Source organism: Ambystoma mexicanum, chromosome 3p, assembly GCF_040938575.1.
Source record: "Ambystoma mexicanum isolate Mex_15411 chromosome 3p, UKY_AmexF1_1, whole genome shotgun sequence".
NCBI classification, from domain to species: domain Eukaryota; kingdom Metazoa; phylum Chordata; class Amphibia; order Caudata; family Ambystomatidae; genus Ambystoma; species Ambystoma mexicanum.
Genome location: NC_090925.1, coordinates 451596867 through 451624063, shown reverse-complemented (window position 1 = coordinate 451624063; position 27197 = coordinate 451596867).

Sequence of the window (27197 nt, the reverse complement as noted above, 5' to 3'; positions counted from 1 at the left end):
CACAAAACACAAGCAGACAACAACACATACAAATAGATCATATACAGGGAAAGTGAAGTAAACAAAAAACAGCATTATTACCCAACAATCTTCATAACCTAACAGATTATCTTCATGCACAGAAATGATTGCTCTGCTTCAAAGCTACTACTTCCCTATGTATAACTATCACATATTGTGACCAGACCCTAAGGAAAGTAGTGTAAGTTCAATGTGTACAAATATGAGCATATCCAGGGAAAGTATAGTAATAAAAGAAACAACAGAACTATAAGACAGTGTTTATAACTTTACTAATGATCTTCATACAAAGATACAGAGGTGTTGCTGGGGGGGCTAAGGGGGCTATAGCCCCTGGTCTTTTGGTTGTAGCCCCAGATAGAATCCCAGGAGCTACAACCAAAAGCTAGCTAACCCTAGTCCCAACAGTCCCGACATTAGCGTAACCCCGGGTCTTGTCCAGAACTAGCAAAACCCCTGCAAAGATAGCATTGCTGTCTTCCAAGTCTGTGTTTTCCCCTTTGTATATGTTTCATATGCTTTGAGTGCACCCTAAGTGAATTACTGTAAAAACATATTTGAAGTATAAGTCTACAAATATATACTATAGTATAGTGAATTTTTAGTTCCTGACTGTTACTGGCCTAGATATATCAGTAAAGGAAAAAAGAGTGAGCCAGACATGTGATGTCATCAGTGATGTCATCAATGACATTTGTGATGCCATCTTTGATGTCCTGGGTGTTAGTCTTAGCAGTGCACAGTGGTGGCACGAGTTATGGTTGATTAGTTTACCATAACAACTAACAGGAGTAACAAGGGATAACAGGCATATCTCAGTACTATGGTCTAACCTGTACACAACCAATAATAACTTACACATCGAAGACCATAGAACTAGTGAATCTGTGTTGGAGAGCTCAAGTGTGCAACTGGCTATCAAAACTTCATTCTATACTCATGCATCATAAAGGACCAAGTGTCCACATCTCACAGGTGTGTGAGGAGAAAAGATTCAATTCAACTCACGGGACACAATACAATAATTAGCATTTTTATTCATATATAAACAAAATATAAAAAACATTTATGCAGTTCTAAAATTCATCAGAAGTACCACAAAATATAAATCCAGATTCAATTGGTGAATAAATAACCTCTCTGGTTAGGCACAACATGATTATCATATCCCAAACTCGAATACCTCAGACATACTTCATTCACACACAATCAAACAATCTGACATCACAACTTTAATACATTCAAGTTTTAACAGTGAAATCAATTATATAAAACAAGTGTCTAAAATATAATCACAATTCCTTATCATTCAGAATGGCGAAATCTTATCTCGACAACCACCAGATGTATAAATCAATACTGCTGTTGCGATATAATCTGATCAATAATGACGTAGAAAACAGTATTGTATTCCCCAACCCAACATGTTTCTTTCTGTACTCCAATCACTGTGCAGAAATTCATCAGGGGTAAGTATTTCGATGTATTCAAAAAGAGATATTTATCAATGTAGACCAGTGGACAACAACAAGAGCTCAACTGTAAATAAAAACACAGAAACACACTCAATCAGGCTAAATGCAATAGTGTACTGATTGATACATGCTACCACCGCACTATTAATGGGTGGAATGCACAACTACAGAGGTGATTAAACCCCCAATATCACCTTCTTGACCGAAGGGGTCACTACTACCACGTCGGTATAGTGACCAGGAGACCAACTCAATTGGTCCAATCCTTACATAACACCACCACTGTGACCACCGCGTGACTAAACCACACCACCATGACCATAATAATTAAATTGTGAACACATGTCATCATGCAACCGTTTTATAGTGTCTACGGTTGTGAAAAGAAAAAAGAAAGAGGAAATCCGCCTACAACTCCAATCACCCGAGTGTGGCTATATAGCAGCAGAACTGCACCCATATTCACCGGATTTATAGAGGTGAGACTAAATGGTACACACACCAATGTAGATACCAAATCAACGGGCACCAGGTGACTGAACCCGCAGGTGTGTACACGTTCCCAATCAAAGTGAGCCCACATCATAACTGGCGAATGTCTGGGGTTTTTCAGTTTTACTTGGAACCATAAAGTCCCTTTAACAACATTTTTTCACTGAATTTCATAGGTTTTTAGTAGCGCAACTTAACCATAACGTCCCTTTAACAAAGTTTTTTTTACTGAGTTTCATAGGTTTTTAGTAGCGCAACTTATATACATTTTCATAGTGTGAATTTAATATATGTTTACTAGGATTCCCTTACTTTATATACATGTAACATAGAACATACTGAACCCCCTGCTAGTGATTTTGATGTCCGCGGACTGTGCAAATGTCCGCAGATGGACACGGACAGCAGCAACACTACCCAAAAACTCAGGGGGCGTCTTAAATTGTTATATCATGCCATATAAACACTGAACAAGTTCAAAAAGCTGCATATAAACACATTATATGTAATAATAAATAAGAAGTGGAACCTATATATGTAACACATCAACAATCCATTTAAATACCATATGTACCAAAATGGAATATACCAAAACAAAAAAGATATGCCTCCAACATAATTACCTCACAGAAACTGCACAGCTAGGAGCAACAGCAGACATACACAACAGTAAGAACACAACTTACCAGAAGCTAGTAAATAAACTTCATTTTTCTTATATATTTCTAAACTTTCTGTATTAGGTACACTAAAAATAATATATTTTATTTTTTACAGAGAAATGGCCAGTACTTCGGATTTGGCTTGAGGAAAATTTTCCACGTGAGGAAATGACTGATGGTAGTGATACTAATGGTAGACACTTCTCTATATAACCAAATTAATAATCATAACTTTATATGTACTTAACATTTTATTTTTCACAGACCATACAAACATTGAGAATAATACACCTAAAGACATATTAGTACATACTCTACACCGCATGGAAGAAAAAATGGACATGCTAATTGAAAATTTCAATGTTTTGAAACATTTTGTGGAGGACCACATAAAAGAAAAAATTAAATGTCATTGTCCCACCTGTTCCCCTTCTCCAAGTCCCAGTCAACTATCCCCAAACCTTCCACGCCAAGAAAAACGTTATGATGAGACCTCCATCACTTCATCTCCTCGCATCTATCCTCTCCAAACCCCGAATTCCCTTGTGTTTGTGTCAGTTTCTGCTTCCCCCTCTGTTGCATACATTTTATATCTGTATAAAATAAAAAGAATATTAGATGTGTTTTAATTCAGTCCTTTGTGTCTTATTTTTTTAAAAAGGCAGTTAAGATGTCCACGTACAGCGTGGGTGTCCGGAATATCCGTAAGTAACCAAAATGGGGGGTGTCCTAAGAACACTATGCCCGTCCGTACTGTCCACAAGCAAGATAAACTGTTCTAAGAACACACGCAGTGTCCGGGTTGTCCGTAATTAACTAAAATGGCGGCGTCCTAAGGACACTATACCTGTCCACACTGCCTGTAGAACACCTACGCACATGCGCACCACACCCATGAGTCCTACAAACATCCCGCCTGTCTGTAACTGTCCATCTCAGTTGTGTCACACTTAGTTTCAGGACCTGAACACTGTCCATAGAACACCCGCGGCCATGCGCGCAGACGTTCTCATACATTTGGTGTCCTGCAGACACCCGTTCCCTTTGCGGACGTGTTCACGACGTCATCATGTGACCGCACGCACGTTGAGCGTGTGTCCTGAATTGCGGACACTGTCCAGGTCCCTGAACATTTAAAAAGTACTTTTTCAGGCAATCCAAACTATGTTATAGTAAAAAATCACCATAGCACATGTCTCAGACAATGTCCCAGACTTTCTACATACTTTTTGGAGCTTTTTGAGCCTTTTTTAGGTGTTCGTTCTGTCCGCGGACAGCGCGGGTGTCCGCAAAGCACACACACGCACCCCTATGAAAGGCCACACCCCAGAGCTCATCCTCATTGTGCTTCTGGCTATCTAAGAGAGCATTGTCTACTTTGCTGGTAATCTTCCAGATTTTGCTGCTCTTGCTGCTGCTTTCCCTCAGACCTGATGGCATCAATACTTGCTGCTCCAGCTGGTGCTACATCTGTCTCAGCACCACCCCCACCCCCTCCACCACCACCACCTCCCCAAGGGCCTGAATAGGGGAACAGGCCTGAGGATGTAGAGGAAGAGGATGAAGAGGATGATGAGGATGAGGTAGTGGAAGTTCCTACTACCAGCATTCGCTATGAGTCTTGGGTGTGGCAGTTATTTACCATTCAAGGTGACGTACCAAAAGCACGTGCGAACAAGGTCACCTGCAACCAGTGCAAAATAGTGCTGAGTCGTGGGAGGCCTGGTTCGCACAGCTTTGGTACGACATCTATGAAGCAACACCTAAGGTCGTTCCACGGTGGGGCCGTTCGCAAGGTTGTACCTTGTGAGGAACGTCGTAGGTTGAGTTCCTCTACCACATCCTCTGTTTCCGCTCCTGTCACCACAAGAGACACTCCTGTCGGACAGCGCATCCTTCCAGCTGCCTCACAGGCCATCCATGATGCTAATGACCCTTACCTTTTGAGGGTCACAGTTTTGTGTATGTACTGCGACACAGTACTCTGCAGGGCTGAGAGACTTCGAAGTGCTTTTGAGACTGTGGTCAAGGAGCACGAGAAGACCTGCCTACTACCTAAGTAAGGCCTACCCTACATCTTCCTCTCTCCACCTGCCCTTTCTTATCCCTGTGGTTGGTGTCCCCCCTTACCCTCCTTTCCCCTGCTCTCCTAGTGTGTTATGTGTAAAAAAATAAAAAAATAAAACAACAAAAATAAAAAAAAGGCTCTTTTCAGAGTTGCCTTTCACAGTCTAAAAATAGAAGTGGCAAATAAATTGAGCAGGACCCTGCCATTTACCTTATAAAAATTGCAAAATAAATATATCATTATTTCGTCTTTCTCCTAACATCCTATAACACAGCTGTACAAAACAAAGTGAGTTTCATACAGTTAATATTCTTCTCATTTGCAAAGCATGTTGAACTAAAATATTGTAAATACAATATAAATGCTGCACATAGTCGAATGAAACTCCATACATACACTATGTTCAGATATCAAACAAGAATACTACTACAAAAACATAAAATCAATGTCTCAATTAACATTAGTGCTATAAACACACACAATTAGTAACTTCTTTCTTTTACAATTGCAGTGAAGACCACTCTCCTGGAAAACAGCAGCACCTGAACTACAAACAACAACTCCAAAGAAACCTGCTCACTCCACACAAAAACGTAAGTACAATATGACCTTAATTTTTCTGCCTAATCTTTAAATATCTCTACAGTTTTGCTCCCCCTTATCTCTCCTCCCTCCTCTCTTTCTACACTCCCTTCACTCTGCTCACCACTTCCTTCTCACTGTCCCTCCTTCCCCTCATGCCACATCCTGTTTCCACTATTTCCATCTCCTAGCTCTTCTGCACTGGCACTCCTTACCACTCTCACTCCACTCTATTTCTACCTTTTGCTCATTCCACACTTCCCTCAAATCTCTCCTTCTCCATCTCCCTCCCCTCCCCCTCCCCCTTTCTCACCTTTCACCCCATCTATTTCCCTCCTCCTCCTCTTCCCCACCCCTCCCTCTCAGTTCTACTGCACTACTCCCCTTCTCCCCTTTAGTTTAATTACTATACTTACTGTTTTGTTGTTTGGTTGATTCATATAATTTGTGCACCAAAAAAATGAAGATTTGTGCACCATTCTGCTCATAAATCACCATTTATTAAACAGGGATTAGCAGGCAGAATGACACACAAATCGCCGTTTTTTTTTAACACAAATAACATAACTCAACCCCTTGAATGTTAGTATTACAAAACAAAGAACTGTTTTAATGTTATACCATTAGATTTACTATCAGTGCTTCTCCTCACCACTAGCTCACGTTCTACTGTCATCTGAACCGCAGTATAGTAACATACACATAGAAGAATAACCTTCTCAACTAATTGTAGCTGTCCAATGCACAATTACACACCACCACATACATCTTTTTCATCATACTCAGACACTCATGCATACAGCATACATACATTGCACAACAGCCCAACCCATACCTTCTTTTTTTGTTTCAACAGACCCCACAGAATGCCTACCAGAAACCAAGTCCGTAGAAAGCAACGCAGAAATAGAGCAAATGAAAATAAAAGTGTCCAAAATAAGCATCCATCTTTAGCAGAGTTTGTACAAAACTTTCAAACAAAACAGCTCATACAGTCATTTAGCAAAACAAAACAATCTTCCAGTACAGAAACTTTGCCTCCGCTATCAAAATGTAAAAGAAAACAGAAAATGATTAACAAGAATGCAGCTACCACTACTGCTAAAACTGCTCCTATAAATCTTGATATACTGGCAGTTAACCATACCAAAAAGAATTTTAGCAAACATTTTCCGCCACAGAGTCCTTCAGAATCTTATAAAAACAGGAGACAAATCATGCACATCCCTTAAAACCTACCGTAAAAATGTAATCTTAGAATCTTTGATAGACAGTGCAATCCTTCTCAAAAGAAAGTTATTTATTTTAGTGTTAAACAGAATAAAACCACTAAAAAACTAACTACTAAATTACAAAAAAGACTTCTCAATAAATGGAATGTCAACAAAAATAACTTCTTAAATATCTGTGGAGGTGAATGGAGTCACACCACAAGCACAGAACCATATTTTAATGAAGAAGCATACAAACAAAATCATACAAACACAATTGCCATACAAAGCAGTGGATGAGGTTATGAAAAACGTAATAATACAATAATGCAACAAGAAATACTGCTTACAAAAATATCCCCAGAAAACTCAGTATCAACTCTCCATTCGACTGGACCAGAACGTCCAGTATACAAATGACCATGCACGTCAATATGTAACATTGCCAAAAAATCTTTCAAATCGTTACGACACTTCCTCAATTAATATGTGAAAGGGAAAGACAAAATCAAAATGAAACTGCTGAAAAATATGGATACCTGTCCAGTACGCAAATACACAGAACTACGAGGACATTCATTGGCCTGCATTTCAGGACCTATTTGCAAAAGCACCTTTCATCATATGAAAATGATATCAACACATCATTCAAGTATAAGAAATCTAGTCTATAAACTGTACTATGCTAAAAGTCCTGCTTTAGAACTAGCCAATTTAAATAACAATCTTGTACATGGTACACCCAAAAACCTACAAGAAGAAATCAACCGTATCCAAAGAAAATATTTTGGAAGTCAAAGCCATTTACAAAATGCAATACCTTTAGAACAGACTAGCAACAATTCTGCACATGGCATCCTACTACTACACACATACAAAAAAGAAATACAAACATTTAAAAGTACATCCGCTGAAGTACCAAACCATATATGTGTGTGTTGCCACAGAACTTTTTACAAAAGTAACACAAAAACTGTAGACGTAACATACAAAATAGAAGACAATGAAGATTCCAAATGGTTTGAATTAGCTCTCTACTTTTTAGCAGAAAACAAATATGAAATAAGTAACCACTTAATACTTTGCAGTTACTGCACTACAAAACTTGACAACAACCAAACTCCTCACCTGCTATCACAAATAACCTGGAATTGATCACACTACCAAAACACCTGCAACAACTCAATTGATATGAGAGCATCATAATTCAAACAGTACACCCATTTCAAGCAATAATACGCCTTCAACCAAAAACAGCAAAATTACCTCCCTCTGAATTGGTGAAAGACATTTGTGTCAAAGTAGTTTATTTACCATTAGATCTGACAGAAAATGTGCACACTCTAGGAGTTAAATGTCCAACAGAGCAATCTTTTATTGTCTTAGTAAATGGTGTACCAACAAAAGACATAAAAATGTGTCAACAACTCGTGGATTTCCATAATGTTAGACAAGCCTTGCAATATCTAAAAGACAATAATGAATACTACAAAGAAATACATATTGAAGAAAACTTAAGGCAAACAACTGAAATAATTCAAGAGTCACCAGAAACTGGTCAATTTGAACTTCTGGAACCTGCTGCAGTATCCAATATTTTAGACCATTGTACAATTCATCCATTGCACTCTAATGACAGCATAGATGATGCACTGGAAACGTACCAAATGCGACAAACCAAAGGATCACCAATGAGCATATGGGAAAAAAATATAGGAGCATGTGCTTTTCCTCTACTATTTCCTACTGGCAAAGGAGGAAGGTACAATGACAGACCCACTCAGGTAACAGCATCAGAATACCGCTAATTACGAATGTATTCTGAAGATCCCAGATTTAGACAAGATGTGGAATACATATTCCACTTACTCTGTGAAAGTGAACTAGCAACTCTATGCTACGGAGTTGCACACATATTGAAATCGGGAACCCACTTTCAAAATATGTTAGCTACGCAATTAATACAAAAAGTGCAAAAAAAAGATGAGTTTTTACAATCAAGCATAACAAATCTGTTTGCAAACATGCGTGGTACGAAATAATACTGGTTCTGACGTCACAGAGATGTATGTTGTATGATCAGACACCTTGGACCACCCACTTGGTTTGTTACATTAAGTTATGCAGAATATGCATGGGAAGATTTACATGATTTCCTACGCATATCAAACAAAAACAAAACAAACATAGATATACTAACACCTGGAGAAGTTTGCTCTCTAGATCCTGTTAATGTTTCAAGATATTTCCACCATTGTTTCATTGCTATGCTACACTTTATTTGTAATAAAACTGTTCCTCCCCTCGGAGAAGTGCAACAATTCTTTTGGAGAAAAGAATACCAAGCCAGAGGAGCACCACATATCCGCATGCATTTATGGATTAGAGATGCTCTTAAATTTGGTCAGGACAGTGATGCCACTGTTTCGCAGTTCATCCAAAAATATGTCACTTTTGAAATCCCGTCACAAACGAGACATAGTGACCTTCATGCACAAATTATACAATTTCAAAGACACAAATGTGGCAAATATTGTCATTGCAAATACAAAAACAAAGGGAAATACTACACCAAATGCTGCTTTGGTTTCTCTAGACCAGTTACAGAAACAGGTGAAGTGAACAACTTCATGTTTTCAGTTAGACGTAGTGTTAAAGGTAAATCACCTAAGAACACGTATTGCATAAAAAGAACAGAAGAATCAAACTATATCAATGATTACAATGCAATCATTGCCCTCTTATGGAATACAAACGTAGATGTGCAGTATATTGCAGATAATTCCACTGCAGTTGCACAATATGTTACAGCCTACTTAACAAAAGCAGAAAAAACAGAGCTTCAAGACCTCTGGAATGACATATCATCAGACAAAACACTATCTCAGAAATTGTACAGTTTAGGCATAAAAATGCTGTCTCATGGAGAATGTGGTGTCTACGAAGCTGCAGATCGTTTAACCGGGACTGCTTTGTATGGAAAATCTGAAAATATAGTATGGCTAAGTCTTGGTCCTGCTAAATCTAGAAAAGAGTTCTCAAATCATATGAGGACATAGAAACAATAGCCAAAAATGATCCCAACAGCCAAGACATTTTGAAAAACAATTTACTAGACACATACTACCCGAACAGGAGTACCTCTTTGGAAACCATGTGTCTATACCACATAGCCCAAAACTTTGCATACAAAAATAATATAAAACCGGATGAAAACAAAGGTAGATATAAAGTGACAGATTTTGAAGGCAGCTTAGTGAAATTTACCAAACGAAGCTGAATTAATCATATCAAATTGTCATTAAAAACTCCTCAACAGAAAGAATTATATTACATGTCCCTGCTACAACTTTTTAAACCATGGAGAAAAGAAGAAGAGATACTAGATAACTATGACTGCTATGAAGACACTTTCAAAGTAAATGATGTGAACTTTATGCAGTAAAAAACAATGTTGCACAATGAACAGCAACAAGAAGAAGAACTCCAGTCCCAAATAGATAAGGACACTCCTGACAGAAGTCAACCTTCTGTAACAGGAAGCCAAGAACCACTGGGACAGCCACTAATAGCAAATGAGGCAGAATTAGCTATGACAGAAGTAGAAAACAGCATGTGTCACTCTGAAGAAGATACAGAAGACTTAACTGTACTACAATCAAAACTTAACAAAGACCAGCACACCATTTTTGAAGACGTAACAATATAAATTGCACATTGTCCAGAACACGAATATAAAGAATGTACCTGCCAAAATTACAAATCTATACTACTATACGTCAGTGGTGAAGCTGGTTCAGGCAAAACATTCTTAATCAAAATCATCAGCAAGTTCCTTCAACAATTGACAAACAACAAACTGTCAACTGTTGTAACTGCCCCCACAGGTTTAGCTGCTTACAACATAGGCAGTGTCACTTTTCACCGTTTACTACTCCTTCCAGTAGAAAACCAAAACAAATTAGACTATTTCAAACGTTCTACAGAAGCTGCAATGGAACTATGCAGAGTATTAAAACGAATGAAAATGCTACTAATAGATGACTTGAGCATGGTCTCCAACCTAATGTTGGCTTTGATTCACCTCAGATTGCAAGAAGTACTTAAAACAAACTATGAAGAACTCTTTGGAGGAAAACACATTATTGTTTTCGGAGATCTTCGTCAATTGGCACCAGTGAAAGGTGAACCTATTTTTAAAGCCTTAGGACACAAAATCTGCCTTAAAACTGTTTGCAGCATAGGAAATGTCAACCTTTGGCAACATTTCCAATACAGAGAATTAACAGAAAACATGCGCCAATCTGCAGACGTCACCTACGCCAACATTTTAAAAAGTATTAGAGTTGGTGTACTATCTCAAGAAGCACAAGCAATATTAAAAAACCGGCACATGCACGCACTTTATGGCGATAACTCATATGCTACTGATGTTATAGAACAATTAGCGCACAAAAATGTCAATTGTATGGCCTTAATGCCAATTCTTGAAAGCTGTTCCAAATTCAATGAAACAATGTTGAAAAAAGAAATGCAACCAATAATTGAAATTTGCTCCACAGACAAACTGGACGTACATGGTATGACACTACCCATGTGTCAACAAGCCACAACAAGGCTAAATACCTTAGAAAATTCTATCTCCAACACAGCTGGGTTGAAGAAAATATTAAAATGATCCTTAAACTGTAGAGTAATACTTAAATGTAACCTTGACATGGAGCAAGGACTAGTTAATGGAGCACTGGGTACAGTTGTTGGCTTTCAAACATACCCATGTGACAACAACATTCAGTTTGTCAATATTCTCTTCGACAAACTTTCAGAAGTAAAAAGGATAGGGCGCTCAACAGCTTGATTCCTTCTCTTCAAAGACACGTATGTACGCAGAGAACAATTTTCTCCAACTCATGCATATGCAGTCCCATTCAGAAATCCCAAGGTCTTACCCTAGACAAAGCATTGATAGATATTGATAACACAGTCTTTAAAGAAGGCATGAGCTACGTAGCACTATCACGCTTACGTACACTTGAAGGTCTATTTCTAATCAACTTTGATGCAAGTAAAGTAAACGCTGATATTCCTTGCATTTTAGAATACAATAGACTATGTTCACTATACACCCCCATCTAAAAACCTATCCTGTTCCATAAAAAGCAAAATTGTTGTAAATGAAAACTACTTCAAACAGAAATGCAACAGGATCTGACTGAAAATCCTCCAAAGAGAGTAAAAGAAGCTAATACTTCATCAATTACCACAACCAAAGAAGAACCTATTAGTCAAAGCAACTCAGGTACTTCTTCAAAGAAGCAACACACACTCCAAAAAAATGACTTGGACACAGTACTATCAGGTCCATTCAAATTTTCAAATGTAACTGGTGTAAGTTGTTATTACGCAAATGTAGCAATGAATGATCTATTTCAATTGCCACCAATTGTTGAGAACATTTACTTACACAGTACAGACCAATTGCGTTTGCAAATGTTAGTCCTTCATAGAAACGCAACAAACAATCCTGACAACACGTATAGTGCTCACGGAATAAGACAAGAATTGGACTACTGTACTGGAATGGTGAAATTCACTATAAACTCACAAGAAGATCCACAAGAATTTGTAATGTACTTATTACAAGTGCTGGAAAACAAAAACATACCTATAAATGAAATCTTCCAGATTTCATACATGTGGAAACATACATGCACTCTCTGCAACAATGTGACACAGGAACAAATCCCTAATGAGCGCTTTGTGTATGTATCCATATCTAATTGTGAATCCATTCCATTTCAGCAATTTGTACAAAATGCAAACCGTGGCAGATTATGTAGTACCTGCAATTCAGATAATCCCTCCACCTTACTAATACAAACACATAGTAACTACGTTATACTAATGCTTCTACGTTACAATACAGATGGTACCAAAAACAACTGCAAGCTGACTGGATTCATACACGGTCAAGTATCACTTGGTAAGAAAACCTTCACAACAATAGGTATAATCTATCACGCAGGTCACTACACTGCATATATTAAAAAGAAATGTGGATGGTTTGAATGTAATGATAGTACCATGACTCTAAAGCAGAGATTACCAGCAAATCTTACAAACGCTTATTTAATCTTCTTAAAACCAAAATTTAATAACTAATCTGTACTTCAGCATTAACACAAATTCAATGAAAAAACTATAAACAGTTGTATAAACAGTTAGAATATGCCAACAGGTATCTAACTGGCCCAAGCTTCTATAACAACCAAACAGATAAATGTATACCACTAAATTGTAACAAAAAATAGACAGTTAGAATATGCCAACACGTATCTAACTGCTTCAGAAATCTGCAACAAGCCAACAGATAGAACATTAACCACAAACAACAAGTAAACACTGAAAGGAAACAAACAAATAGACTGTACCATAAAAAAATAGTTTTTTTTAATCCAACAAAGATTTTTTTTTCCCACAGACCCAATGATTTGAAAAACAAACACGGAAACTGAGCAAAATGCACAGTACACTGGTTTGTAAACCAAACATGAGGGTAAAAAAAAAAGTTAAATGTCTATTATGCAATGTAATAAGTCTTTATAGTATACATACACTAACATGCTCTTTTCTTTTATCACAGAAACTGAAAAAGAATATTTCCTCCAGGTACCAAACTCATGTAAAAAATATATCGCATCTCAACAAATCAAACAGTAAGTATAATTTCAAACATTTGATAGATATTGGAATCTATAGGTGTGATCTATGGCTGTAATATGGTGCAGTGGTTGTGGCCAGGGCCTAGAGTCTTGGGTGTATAGCCTACAGCCTGCGGCCATGTGCCCAAAACTCTAAGCCCTGGCCACAACCACCGCAGCATATCACAACCACAACCATTCCACCATATCACACCCATGCTACCTAATAACTTCAGTGCTTATAACTTTCGTCTTGGGTGCACGGCCTTTGGCCATGCACCCAAGACTCTAGCCCAGCCCACAACCACCTGATAGATATTTGATTCTATGGTTGTGATCTATGGGTGTGATATGCTGTGGTGGTTGTGGCCAGGGCCTAGAGTCTTGGGTGTATGGCCTACTGCCTACGTCCATGTACCCAAGACTCTAGGCCCTTGCCACAACCACCGCAGCATATCACACCCATGGTGGCTTATAACTCAGTACCACACCCATAGAATCAAACATTTTAACTGCGCAATATACTCAATTTGCACCCAACACTCTAGGCCCTGCCCACAATCACCTGAAACATATTTCAATCTATGGGTGTGATATGCTGTGGTGGTTGTGGCCAGGGCCTTGAGTCTTGAGTGTATGGCCATAGATATTCGATTTTATGGGTGTGATCTATGGGTGTGATATGTTGCGGTGGTTGTGGCCAAGGCCTAGAGTGTTGGGTGTATGGACTACGGCCTAAGGCCTAGAGCCATGTACCCAAGGCTCTAGGCCCTGGCCACAACCACCGCAGCATATCTCAGCCATGGTGGCCTATAACTCAGTACCACACCCATAGAATCAAACATTTTAACTGCGCAATATACTCAATTTGCACTGAACACTCTAGGCCCTGCCCACAACCACCTGATACATATTGATTCTATGGGTGTGATATGCTGCGGTGGTTGTGGCCAGGGCCTAGAGTCTTGGGTGTATGACCTACGGCCTACGGCCTGCAGCCATGTACCCAAGACTCTAGGCCATGGCCACAACCACCGGAGCATATCAGACCCATGGTCGCTTATAACTCAGTATCACACCCATAGAATCAAAAATTGTAACTGCGGCATATACTCAATTTTAATGTCCGCTGTCACCACGCGTGTCCTTAGAACAGTTTCAACTTGCCTGTGCACAGCACGGACGGAAATACTATCCGTAGGACACCCCTCATTTTCAGTAATTACAAACATCACGGAAACGCGGGCAGGGAGAATACATCAGTAGCACCTGCCAACTAAACAAATACATTATTTCACCCATCTCTTACTCCCTAAACCTCCCCAAGCACTCTGACACACCAAAACACTCCCCAAAACTGTCGGCGGATCCAAGATGGCGGGTGCATCCGAACAATCTGACGCACATCACGCCTCACTCCAGCCAATCGACGGACACGTCGCGTGTCCGCGGTCATGACGCGAGCACATTAGCCAATTAGTGTCCTGCCCGCGGAGCGAACAGGGAAGTGTCTCAGCAGATTGGACATAGATATCACTAATTTTTGTATACCTACTTTTTGATCGTTTTAAAGAAAACTACTGGACGGATTTTCGCCAGATTTACAAACGCACTCTTTCGGGACCAAGACCATGCTCCTGCCGCAAATTTGGTGAAAATCCGTCCAGAGGTTTTGACTGTAGGCATGCGCAAAGTTTTTCCCCCTTTCAGTCTATGGGGAAAAAAGAAGTTTTGGGACCTCCCCTATAACTTTACCCCCCCTGGACCAAACCTCACCAAACTTAGCAGTGGGCCATATACTTTTTTTGCAAAGTTTGGTGAGGATTCGTCCTGGGGGAGCGGAGTTATAAGCCACACTTTAAAAAAATTACTGTATGGATTTACCCCAACCCAGTCAAGGAAATTATGTCAATGCATTTTGCCCACATTGTTTCCTATTTGGTCCAAATCTGCCAAGCAATTTTCATGTCATGACTGTTGAAAAATTGCACTTTTTCTCTACAGAAAAAACAATGGGAGTAGGCTGAAAACTGTGTTTCTATGTTTTCTTAATAAGATTTTCATTATTTAACCAATTGTTCCTAGAAATAACAGTTCATGGAGGCAATTGACAACTTTTTGTTTGGAAAATTTCATGCAAAACCTTTCAGCATGTACAAAGTTATTATCCTCGCTCAGCCTCTCTGCTGCATAGCACCAAGGCCGATATAAAGGTTTTAAGGAGCAGGCCCCCTCTTCTCTGTTGAAAATTTCAAAAACTCTGGGATGAATTTACCCAAAACCTATCATAGAAATTAAGTCAATGTTGTGTGCCCAAGTTGTTTCCTATTTGGTCCAAACTTGGCAAATGTTTTTCTCACTACAGCGGCTCAAAAATTGTACCTTTTCACTATTGGAGAATGAATGGCTGAAAACTGTGGTGTATTGGTATCTTAACCCTTTAACTGCCATGGGTGATGTCATCTTTGATGTCGTGGGTGTTAGTCTTAGCAGTGCACGGTGGTGGCGCGAGTTATGGTTGCTTAGCTTACCATAACTGGCGAATTTCAAGGGTTTTTCGGTTTTACTTGGAACCATAACGTCCCTTTAACAAAGTTTTTTCATTGAATTTCATAGGTTTTTATTAGTGCAATTTAACCAAAACGTCCCTTTAACAAAGTTTTTTCATTGAATTTCATTTCATACGTCCCTTTAACAAAGTTTTTTCATGAATTTTTATTAATGCAACTTAACCATAACGTCCCTGTAACCCCCTTTTTACTGCATTTCATAGGTTTTTATTAGTGCAACGTCACCATAACATCCTTTTCAATAGATGAAGACCACTAGCATCTTAGGTCCTCAAAGTGGGAACCCCGGGTGGTAAAAAAAAAGATTTTTCTTCCCAAACCGGGACGCCGGAAGGAAAATCTTTTACCAAGATGGCCACCATGGAAAGGGAAGGAGGGGTGTATAAAGAGAAAACAGCAGGGCATGAGCGGGGGTGGGGGGAACAGGGCACACACAGGGCATGAGCGGAGGGTGGGGGGGAACAGGGAAGACACGGGGCATGAGCGGGAGGTGGGGGAACAGGGAAAACATGGGGCATGAGCGGGTAGTGGGGGGGGAAGGAGGGAGACACAGGGCATGACCGGGGGTGGGGGGCAACAGAAGGGAGACACGGGGCATGACCGGGGGGGTGGGAGCCAACAGGAGAGAGACACGGGGCATGAGAGGGGGTGGGGGCAACAGGAGAGAGACATGGGGCATGAGAGCGGGGTGGGGGGCAACAGGAGAGGGACACGAGGCATGAGAGGGAGGTGGGGGGTAACAGGAGAGAGACACAGGGCATGAGCAGGGGGTGGGGGATAACAGGAGAGAGACACGGGGCATGACCGGGGGCTGGGGGGCAACAGGAGAGAGACACGGGGCATGGGAGGGGGTGGGGGTAACAGCAGGGAGACACGGGGCATGACCAGGTGGTGGGGGGCAATGGAAGGGATACACTGGGCATGACCGGGGGTGGGGGGCAACAGGAGAGGGACATGGGGCACGACCGGGGGGCAACAGGAGAGAGGCACGGGGCATGAGAGGGGGTGGTGGGTAACAGGAGAGAGACACGGTGCATGAGCGGGGGGTGGGGTGCAACATGAGAGAGACACGGGGCATGAGCGGGGGACGGGGGGCAACAGCAGGGAGACACTGGGCATGAACGGGGGGTGGGGGAACACGAGGGAGACACGGGGCATGAGAGGAGGGTGGGGGGTAAAAGGAGAGAGACACGGGGCATGAGCGGGGTTGAGGGGCAACAGCAGGGAGACACGGGGCATGAGCGAGGGGGCAACAGGAGAAAAACACAGGGCATGAGCGGGGGTGGGGGTAACAGGAGAGACATGAGGTATAAGCGGGGGGTGGGGGGAACAGGAGCGAGACATGGGGCATGAGCGGGGGGTGGGGGCAAAATGAGAGAGACACGGAGCATGAGCGGGGGGTGGGGGTAACAGCAGGGAGACACAGGGCATGAGCGGGGAGTGGGGGGAACAGGGGGGACACGAGGCATGAGCAGGGGGTGGGGGGAACAGGGGAGACACGAGGCATGAGCGGGGAGTGGGTGGAACAGGAGAGAGACACAGGGCATGTGCAGGGGGTGGGGGCAACAGCAGGGAGACATGGGGCATGACCGGGTGGTGGGGGGCAACAGGAGAGAGACACGGGGCATGAAAGGGGGGTGGGGGTAACTGGAGAGAGACACGGGGCATGAGAGGGGGTGGAGGCAACAGGGGAGACACGGGCATGAACAGGGGGTGGGGGCAACAGGAGACACACGGGACATGAGCGGAGGGTGGGAGGGTACACGAGGGAGATACAGGGCATGAGTGGGGGTGGGGCAACACGAGGGAGACACGGGGCATGAGTGGGGGCTGGGGGGTACACGAGGAAGACACAGGGCATGAGCGAGGGTGGGGAGAACACGAGGGAGACACAGGGCATGAGCGAGGGGTGGGGGAACACGTGGGAGACACGGGGCATGAGCAGGGGGGTGGAGTGGAACAGGGGAGACACGGGGCATGAGTGGGAGTGGGGGAAAAGGAGTGAGAGACGGGGCATGAGCAGGGGGTGGGGTGGAACAGGGGAGACATGGGGCATGAGCGGGGGTGGGGGGAACAGGAGAGACACGGAGCATGAGCGGGGGGGTGAGGGGGAAAAGGAGAGAGACACGGGGCATGAGGGTACATGAGGAAGAGACGGGGCATGAGAGGGGCTGGGGAGAACATGAGGGAGACACGGGGCATGAGCAGGGGGTGGGGGGCAACGGGCAACACGAGAGAGACACGGGGCATGAGAGGAGGGTGGGGGAAACACGAGGGAGACACGGGTCATGAGCGGAGGGTGGGGGGAACAGGATGGAGACAAGGGGCATGAGCGGGGGTGGGGGCTAACACAGGGCATGAGCAGGGGTGGGGGGAACAGGGGTGACATGGGGCATGAGTGGGGGGTGGGGGGACAGGCAGACACGGGCATGAGCAAGGGGTGGGGGATCGTGAGGGATATACGGGGGATGGGGGATGAGCAGGGGGTGGGGGGATCGTGATGGAGATACGGGGGATGTAGCGGTGGTTGGGGGATCGTGAGGGAGATATGGGGGTTGGGAGGGAACAGAGGTGACACGGGCATGAGCAGGGGGTGGGGGGAACAGGGGAGACACGGGGCATGAGGGGGGTGGGGGAGAACGGGAGGAAAACACGGACATAAGCTTAGTGTGCAGGCGGCAGATCCCGCTCCTCGGCCCTCCGCAGGCCACCATATGCTGATGATGTGAGCGGGGGCTTGAAGAACAGGGGAGACACAGGGCATGAGTGGGGGTGGGGAGACAGGAAGGAGACACGGGGCATGAGCGGGGGGTGGGGGGAAAGGGCGGAAGACACAGGCATGAGCGGGGGTGGGGGGAACGGGAGGAAGACACAGGCATGACTTTACTAGCAGGCGGCAGATCCCGCTCCTCGGGATAAACAAAGATGGCGGGCGTCTTTCAAAATACGACGCACTGCACGCTGCACCGCAACCAATGGAAAATCACGTAACATGTCCTCGGACACCACGCAAGCCGCTTGCCCAATCAGTTTTTTCAGTGAATTTCATTGGTTTCTATTAGTGCAACTTTGCCATAACGTCCCTTTAACAAAGTTTTTTCATTGAATTTCATAGTTTTTTATTAGTGCAACATAACCATAACGTCCTTTTCAATGGATGAAGACGACTAGCATCCTAGGTTCTCAAAGAGGGAACCCTGGGTGGTAAAAAAAAGATTTTTCTTTCCAAACCGGAATGCCTGCGGCGTCCCGGTGTAGGAAGGGAAATCTTTTACCAAGATGTACACCATGGAAATGGAAGGAGGGGTGTATAAAGAGAACACAACAGGGCATGGGTAGGGGGGACCAGGAGGGAGACACGGGGCATGAGAGGGGTGTGGGGTAACAGGAGAGAGACACGAGGCATGAGCGGGGGTGGGGGGTAACAGGAGAGAGACACAGGACATGACCGGGGGGTGGGGGGCAACCGAAGAGAGACACGGGGCATGGGAGGGGGTGGGGGCAACAGCACGGCGACACATGGCATGACCGGGTGGTGGGGGGCAACAGAAGGGAGACACGGGGCATGACAGGGGGTGTGGGCAACAGGAGAGGGACACGGGGCATGACCGTAGGGTGGGGGGCAACAGGAGAGAGACACGGGGCATGAGAGGGGGCTGGGGGTAACAGGAGAGAGACACAGTGCATGAGCAGGGGGTGGGGAGCACGAGGGAGACACAGGGCATGAGAGGGGGGTGGGGGGTAACAGGAGAGAGACACAGGGCATGAGCGGGGGGTGGGGGGCAACAGCAGGGAGACACAGGGCATGACCAGGGGGTGGGGGACAACAGAAGAGAGACACGGGGCATCACCGGGGGGTGGGGGCCAACAGGAGAGAGACACAGGGCATGAGAAGGGGGTGGGGGTAACAGGAGAGAGACACAGGGCATGAGAGAGGGGTGAGGGGTAACAGGAGAGAGACACAGGGAATGAGCGTGGGGTGGGGGAAACAGCATGGAGACACGGGGCATGATCGGGGGGTGGGGGGCAACAGGAGAGAGACACGGGGCATGAGAGGGGGGTAGGGGGTAACAAGAGAGAGACACGGGGCATGATAGGGGGTGGGGGCAACAGCAGGGAGACACGGGGCATGAGCAGGGGGTGGGGGCAACAGCAGGGTCACACGGGGCATGAGCGGGGTTGGGGGGAACACGGGGGAGACACGGGGCATGAGTGGGGGTGGGGGGTAACAGAAGAGAGACACGGGGCATGAGCGGGGTTGAGAAGCAACAGCAGGGAGACACGGGGCATGAGCGGGGGACAACAGGAGAAAAACACGGGGCATGAGCGGGGGGTGGGGGTAACAGGAGAGACACGAGGCATAAGCGGGGGTGGGGGGCAACAGCAGGGAGACACGGGGCATGACCAGGGGGTGGGGGGCAACATGAGAGAGACACGGAGCATGAGCGGGGGGTGGGGGGCAACAGCAGGGATACACAGGGCATGAGCAGGGGGTGGGGGGAACAGGGGAGACACGAGGCATGAGCAGGGGGTGGGGGAACAGGGGAGACACGAGGCATGAGCGGGGGGTGGGGGGAACAGGAGAGAGACACAGGGCATGAGCGGGGGGTGGGGGGCAGCAGCAGGGAGATACGGGGCATGACCAGGTGGTGGGGGGCAACAGGAGAGAGACATGGGGCATGAGCGGGGGTGGGGGGGCATCAGCAGGGAGACACTAGGCATGACCGGAGGGTGGGGGCAACAGGAGAGAGACACGGGCATGAGAGGGGGGTGGTGGCAACAGCAGGGAGACACAGGACATGAGAGGGGGGTGGGGGGAACACGAGGGAGAGATGGGGCATGAGAGGGGGGTGACGGGTAACAGGAGAGAGACACGAGGCATGAGCAGGGGGTGGGGGGCAACAACAGGGCGACACAGGGCATGAGCGGGGGTAGGGGGCAACAGCAGGGAGACACAGGGCATGAGCGGGGGATGGGGGAACACGAGGGAGACACGGGGCATTAGAGGGGGTGGGGGGGCATCAGCAGGGAGACACTAGGCATGACCGGAGGGTGGGGGCAACAGGAGAGAGACACGGGCATGAGAGGGGGGTGGTGGCAACAGCAGGGAGACACAGGACATGAGAGGGGGGTGGGGGGAACACGAGGGAGAGATGGGGCATGAGAGGGGGGTGGCGGGTAACAGGAGAGAGACACGAGGCATGAGCAGGGGGTGGGGGGCAACAACAGGGCGACACAGGGCATGAGCGGGGGTAGGGGGCAACAGCAGGGAGACACAGGGCATGAGCGGGGGATGGGGGGAACACGAGGGAGACACGGGGCATGAGAGGGGGGTGGGGGTTAACAGAAGAGAGACACGGGGCATGAGCGGGGGGTGGGGGGCAACAGGAGGGAGACATGTGGCATCACCGGGTGGCCGGGGGCAACATGAGGGAGACACGGGGCATGACCAGGGGGTCGGGGGCAACAGGAGAGAGACACAGGGCATGACCAGGGGGTGGGGGGAAACAGGAGAGAGACACGGGGCATGAGAGGGCGGTGGTGGGTAACAGGAGAGAGACACAGGGCATGAGTGGGGGTTGGGGTGCAAGAGCAGGGAGACACGGGGCATGACCGGGGGGTGGGGGGCAACAGAAGGGAGACATGGGGCATGACCGGGGGGGTGGGAGCCAACAGGAGAGAGACACGGGGCATGAGAGGGGGTGGGGGCAACAGGAGAGAGACATGGGGCATGAGAGGGGGTTGGGGGGCAACAGGAGAGGGACACAGGGCATGAGAGGGGGTGGGGGGTAACAGGAGAGAGACACAGGGCATGAGCGGGGGTGGGGGGTAACAGGAGAGAGACACGGGGCATGACCAGGGGGTGGGGGGCAACAGGAGAGAGACACGGGGCATGGGAGGGGGTGGGGGTGTCGGGGGGGAAATTCTGCCGGGGTCGGCCGGGCCATCCGCAGACCTCAGGGCAGGGAGGCCCCAACTCCTCCCGTATATCCCAGATGAGATAGAGTATGAGACACACGCAAGAAGCAAGGTGACTCTGCTGTTTATTAGGCAAAACGGCAGGGATGGGTCAAGGAGCGTACGCGTCCGTCCTGACACACACACAATCGTAGGGCTCGCAGGCCCTTTTTACCTTATTATGACGCGCTACTTGCGTCACCTTGGAAAGTTAGCAAAAAACCTATCGCCACTCTTAATTGGTTGCTCGAGTGGTAGGGTTAGTATAGCACACGTATAGAGAACAATGTTAGTGGACAAGGGTTAGTCAGGTGATATATCTGGGTTGTCCCTACAATTAGATACATGAGAATTGTTACATGAAGACCCCTGATGATTGGTTAAAGCTAATGGCGTCAGTGATAGGAGCCCCATGTTCTGATTGGTGCGCCCGCGAGCTTCCCAGCCTGGGACCATCGCTGTTTCCAGCTCTCGGTGTACCTGTCATTTGCAACAATGTATCACTATGGGTACGTGCAGACAATGGCCCTCATTACGACCCTGGCGAAAATCGAAAAACGATGGCGGAAATGCAATACCGCCATCGAATAGCGCTCGGTGCGACTATGACCCGTCACCGCAAAGTACGATGCCATTAGCGACACCGTAGTGAACGCCAACGCTAACTGCACCAAGTACGCGCGCGCGCGCCATGCCAAACCGTAAATACCACCATGGCGCAAGGGTACGCGAATTCCGACCCTAGCGGACATGTACCTAACGCCATCAAGCACGGCGGAAAGTACCATTCCGCCATGGTGAGAAGTACGGCATCGCGAATCAACCGTAAACGGCCCCACTGAGTGCCTGTACACCGCTCCCTGCCCACAAAGTACAACTCCCCGTAGGTGCAATGATGTCACAATGCAACCAGTGAAATGTACAAGTCACCCATGCATGCCAACGAACAAAAGAATCACAAGAGGGGCCAATGGGAGCTGCAGGGCACAGATGGCACGAATACAGAAGCCATTCCAATGGACATGACCACAGTCCCCCACCAAGAAACGCACGCAAACACAGGCACCTGTGACCAGCAATATTCCGAAAATCACATCATTCCACCAGTCCACCTGGCTGACTGGCATCTGTTACACAAAACCCAATCCCCCGCCCCTGAGCATGACATCATTCAAACAGTCATATTGGCAGCCCCCATCCCTGACCTCACTGGGCTTCGTAGGCAAACGCGCCCAGCACAGTACCACGCAACTAAACTCCGAAGCTGGAACCCAATGCAGATCTCCTCACAATACATCGCTCCCCAAATAGGAATATGCCACATCACTTGCAAAGAAGAACGCTACACGGCCCATATCAGAATAGAAATTTAATGCACAACAAAATCACCAAGCCCATACAGCCATTAGGCCATGAACTCCAAAACACATTTCACCATTGTGGGCTGCATCCGCAAGAAATGACCAGCTACTACTTGTGTGACGCCCTGTTCCATCATGGTACACAGAGCCACATTCACGTACGAAAAGGCAACATGGAAGCGCACAGAACCGCAGGGCCGTCCCAATGGGGAGGCACTAGTCCAGCTGAAAGGCCGAAATGTTGCTCCGAGCCACTAGTACTGCGTAAGGGCATGTGGCCCATTGGCGATCGTCCCATAAGATCGTAATGCTGCTCCACTGATTAACACGAAGCAGCAGGTGTCGGGAGTAAAAGCCATCTGCAGGAGTGGCATACAGATGGCAGTGGCAAAAGGGGAGGAGATACCTGTCAACCAAAAGAAAAGAAAAAGAACAGAATGGCCATCAGAACTACATTCGAACAACTCACTTCAATGATCACACTAAATCCACAGCCATATGCATGCTAGCCCACTCCAAAGGATCATCACCACCCCAAAACCACTTGCGACTCATAACTATCTATATCGAGGTGTAAACACCATCACAAACGAGTGTACCTGTGCATGCGTCTGTGAAAACAGAATCCATCTGATGGGAATGTTAACGTGCATGGACACAAGTGTCTGAAGGCGCGTCGAGACAGGGAGGGCTCAACAAGGCCAGATAGACGATGGTCCCACTATGGCAGCCCTGCATCACATAGCGCAGGGGAGGCGGACAGATTCCAAGAAGCCCTGTACATGGCAAACTCTGTATCAAATCATCTGCCCATGCATCCATTCATCATTCCCTCATCCCGGTATAAAAACGCCTGAATATTTACTCACATAACATTAGAAATATCCATTGAGTCTGTGCGTTATGCAGCCTGCAAAATCCACAGTGCCCCAGCCCGTAATTCCAGTGTTGTGAAGTAACATGTATTTGGGAACGTCTGGCCTCATCGCCCACGTCGCTATTGCGCATCCCAAACTATTCATATCAATCATTGCATCCTCGCCATGGCCCCTGTCTCAAGGACATTGAACAATAGAACGTTATATTTGCAGTCAGACCTGTGGGCATCTCCTCGCCGCTAGCTGATAACCGAAAGCGCCGCCCTTCGAATTCCTCATTTGCAACATCACGTCGAAAAGGCATCTGTGGCCGTTTGAAATCACAAATTAATCCATCTAGTGCGGCTGTGTGTGAAAATGGCAACTGCCTTCACCCACAAATGGGACGCCCCGCCCGTCGGTGCAACTCGGTACAGTGATGCATGAGGGCCCACCGTTACTCGAGTACTACGTTCCACTGACCCTTCACAAGTCTGTTCGCGACTGCAAAGATTGTATGTGAAACAATGGGACCATAGCCGAATGAACATATCAACCAATGTTACACGGCCATCGGGTACAAATACATGATTGCAATAGCAAGATGCCATTACTCGAATTGCAGCGTTGTGTGCGGGACGTGCTCGGCCAAAGGGGAGAGCAGCTTGCACAGGTGGAATGAATCACCACAGGTGGAGGCCATACAGCCTGAAAACACATAAATTGCACACCCAGTCTCCTCCCACAACCACACCCACTCCGAAATGCTACCGGCAGGACTCGCGATGTTGGCCCTGGGGGACCTGATAGCACTGCAAGTACTCCAACTCCAAGAAGAAGACGAACACCAACTACAACCGGCCGCACGGAGGAGACGCAGGAGGAGGAGGAGGCCAAGGCAGGGCCAGCAAGGGCCGCCAGCACAGCCACTACCACCACGCAGGCAGCCCGCAATCCCACGCCTCCGAGCACATCCGTTCAACCTCACTGATGAGCAGATCCACACCCTCTACCGTTTGGACCGGGACACCATAGCCGCCATTGTGGACATGACACAGGCTGACCTTGTCAGCATGATAGATAGCCCAACCGCCATCCCACCCCTACTGAAGGTGGTGTCTGTACTCCACTTCCTGGCCACAGGCACCTACCAGCACACAGTCGGACAGTTGCATGGCATTTCTCAGCCACTGTTCTCACGGACACTTTTGCAAGTGCTCGATGCCCTCCTGCAGCACGCAGACGACTACATCTCTCTACCACGCTCGGAGCAGGAAATTACCAACACAAAAGTGGGATTCCATGCACTTGCCGGCATACCGGGTTGCCTTGGTGCCATCGACTGCACCCATGTGGAATTGGTCGTCCCACATGCCATGGAGGCCCAGTACCGCAACCGAAAACAATTTCATTCCCTGAATGTACAAATGGTGTGTGACTCCAACAGGATCATTACACATTGTTGTGCCCGATTCCCTGGATCAACCCATGATTCTATGGTCTTGAGGAACTCTACAATACCACGCTACATGGAGCGACAAGCAGGGAACAGATCCTGGCTACTCGGTGAGTCTCATTTCATGCATGATGATGTGGGGTATGTGATTCGGCAATGACCTGGCAGGAAGGGGGGGGGGGTGTGCGTACGTAGCAATGGCATTCCACATCATACGTTTATCGTCCACATACAGGTGATGCTGGATATCCATTGAAGAGATGGCTCCTCACACCAGTCCGGAACCCACGGGACCAGCATGAGGAGGACTACAACCATGCCCACTCACGTACCCGTGTAGTCATTGAACAGGCATTCGGCCTACTGAAGACTCGTTTCCGCTGCCTCAGCAGGTCTGGCGGGGCACTCCTGTACCGCCATGAGAAGGTTGCAAAGATGGTCATGGCATGTGTCATGCTCCACAACATGTGCGTACGTAGAAATGTGCCCATGCCCCCTGACGCAGAACTGCAAGCACCTGAAGATGGTCATGATGAGGGTGGGGATGTGGCAGCACCTCAAGGAGTCTGCGAGGCACCGGAGGGCCGTGACATTCGTCAGCATCTCATTGATGCATGCTTCTAGCACTCACGCCTGGTGGCTGATACATGGACACGGTACTCGTGGCACTGTGTGTGTCTGGTACATGCACAATATGGACTGTACGCCTATGATGGCCTAGTACACAAAGATCAATGTCCACACATCTCATTGGTTGATCGTGCATTGTTTATGGCATATGTGATATCATGTTGAACACCCTATCGACCCGCCACCCAAGTGAGCCCAACACACCCCCTCCACCCTCCTACCTCCCCCCCGAACACCAGTGTCCAAAGATGCTCATTGTCAGTGGGCAGTCGCTATTGCAAGCCCCCTCTGCGGGTATCAGGGGCACCCCTGCCTGTGGAGCGCAGGTTCCTCCCAGATCTACGTTGGGGGCTGCCCTGGACGGAACTTGCAACGGATGATGTCTCTGCCTGCTCACGTCCATGCATGTCCCTAAGGGTTTGTGAGAGCTCAGTGAGCACACGGCGCACTGCGGCAAGTTCGGCACATACGTCTTTGGACGTCGCATGCAGTTCCCCCCTCAGGCTCTCGGTGCTTCTCTCCATTTGGACTCTCAGGCTCTCGGTGCTACTCTCCATTTGGACTCTCAGGCACTCGGTGCTACTCTCCATTTGTGCCCTTAGTGTCTCTGTACTTCTCTCCATTTCTGCCCTAAGTGTCTCAGTTGATGTTTCTATGTCTGCCTTAGTGCCCCCACATTCATCGGCATGGTCCTTGAGGAGCGTGGCCAGTTGCTGCTGTTGCACGATTAACTGGTCGAGGGACTGTTGCCTCTGCTGGGCCATGGCCATTTGCGGTGGTGTCACAGAGGGGCTGGTGACCTCATGTTGCCTTGCCACAGGGCTTGTGGAGGATGGCCAGTCGTCGTCTTGTGGGTGCCCCTGCGTGGTATCCTCATGTTGTACGGGATGGGACAGACAGGGGGATTGGGACAGGTCATGGATGGATCTGACTTCGACATCCCCGTCTTCTGTGTCGGAGCATGCTGCCATCAATGGGGTGTCACCTATGGTGCTGCTGCCACCAGAGGCAGTGCCTTCTGTGGCATCCATTGGGGGGACCTGTGGTGCTGCTGTTGTGGGCATGCTGGCTGCTGGGGTGCCTGTTGATGTTCCCTCCTCTGTGCTGCCACCTGATTTGTGCTGCTGCCGTGTCTTGATGCGTGCAGCTGAGG